Here is a 1,775-nt window from a genome sequence, read left to right on the forward strand (position 1 = left end):
AAAACATCATGTAAATGAACTTAGTCAACAAGTGTAGTTTACTATATGTGAGTTATACAATTCATGAATAATCTTTAGTAACCCAAAAGAGAATTACAGAGATGATATGACCATTTGATAAGAAATTATTTTTATTTTTATTTATTTTAGGGCTCTGGTTCCACTGTATTTACTATAAAATGAACTGATGATAGGATAGAGGTTGAACAAGGAGGTGAAAGCATCCAATACAGGGCAACTTGACAGATAACAGGACTCTAGCTAGGCTTAAAGGAACTGATTCTATTCTGGCTGGGGGTAAATCCATATAATTAGATTTTGCATTTATAAAATTATCACTATGAGTTGAGAAATCCAAAGCATTTTGATTTAATCATTCCATCTATAGATGTTAACTCTAAATTTAGAGAAGAAAAACACTCATTGCATTATTATGGGTTGGGCTTTCTTATATGTTTCCTAAATCTACCTAATATTTTTTTGTTTGTTTGTTTTGATACAATTTACAGCTGTGATAAGAAGAGCACCACAGCCCTGACTCAGACATCGTCTTTAGCTTCAGAATGTCCATCGGTCCTGTAGTTGTCTGTCACTGCTAAATCCGTTGCTTGCAGAAGCCTCAGAGCTCTGGGTTTGCCAAGTAGAGTGCTCACCATTTAAGCTCTTCCTACATATAGAACATGTATCATGCAGTTCTAACCACAGCACATTACAACTGCTGTGAAAGATGTGGCTGCTTGGTAACTGCCGACTTCCTCTTCAACTGTGTAATCTTTTTTTGCATACCGAACACTCTAAACACTTATCAACTTGCTCCTGAGTTACTGTCACTGTTGGGAGAGATGTGATCTTTCCCTTGTCAGCTCGTGGAGGCCCTGTGTTTTCCAGTTGTCTTAAAAGCTGGGTTACGATGGCATCAAGCCCTGTGTAACCACAGACATAGTCCCCAGGGTTGGAGTGTAGCAACCCGCTCCAGGCAAAAGGGATGGAGATTCTAGGAACTACAGAATTTGCAAAGATGTCAGCAAAGAACTGTTGTATTATTCTTTCGATAGCCGGAGATCTACTGGAATGAGTACTTCCTTGCGATCTGCATCTCGGAGTCATTGGCAACCTTGAAGATTGATTTGGTCCCCAGAGTCAGTGTGAGTTTGGTGACCTCCCTCATTGGCACTATTATCTTGGTCCAGTGGATTGCTACTTAGAAATGGTCTAAAATCTTGTATAATCATTCTGAGGTTCAAATTGCGCCTGACCTCTGCAAAATGTTTTATTATCTATCTGGCTGCTGCCATTACCAAAAAAAAAAAAACCTAGAATCATCTATCTCTTCTTTAATAAAGCCTGATTCACATCTGGGGCGATACATATTCTGGGCATTTGGGGCTGACCTCACCCTTCAGAAGTAACCACTGCTTGGTTGCAGCGGCCCCAGAGCCCAACTCTGCTGCCTTTGCCACTGCTTCCTCAAAGTGGCCGTCAGTCTGTTAAGGAACCAGTATCTGTCACGGGAGTCGGCTTGGCACAGAGAGGTGGCAGAGCAAAGAAGTGGTAGAGCAGACAATGACCCCAAGGCCCTCTTCCAACAGCAAAGAGGCACAGGGCAGAAGAAATTATTTTTAAGATTCATATGGCTTCACATAATAATTTGGCTTTTCCAAATATATTTGGTTCAAATTTGGGAAAACTTTGTGAGACTGGGAAAATGGCCAAAATGGGAAAAAATATATATATATTAGTGCAGAAAGCATGATAAACAATTACTTACATTGTAT

The 1,775-nt window shown here is 39.9% G+C and overlaps 1 pseudogene; it reads right to left on the reverse strand.

The window, feature by feature from the left end:
- Positions 1 to 558: 558 nt before the first annotated feature.
- Positions 559 to 1,484, reverse strand: LOC102877812 (annotated as a pseudogene).
- Positions 1,485 to 1,775: the final 291 nt, after the last annotated feature.

The sequence above is a fragment of the Pteropus alecto genome, unplaced genomic scaffold (genome assembly GCF_000325575.1).
Source record: "Pteropus alecto unplaced genomic scaffold, ASM32557v1 scaffold8222, whole genome shotgun sequence".
Classification (NCBI taxonomy): Eukaryota; Metazoa; Chordata; class Mammalia; order Chiroptera; family Pteropodidae; genus Pteropus; species Pteropus alecto.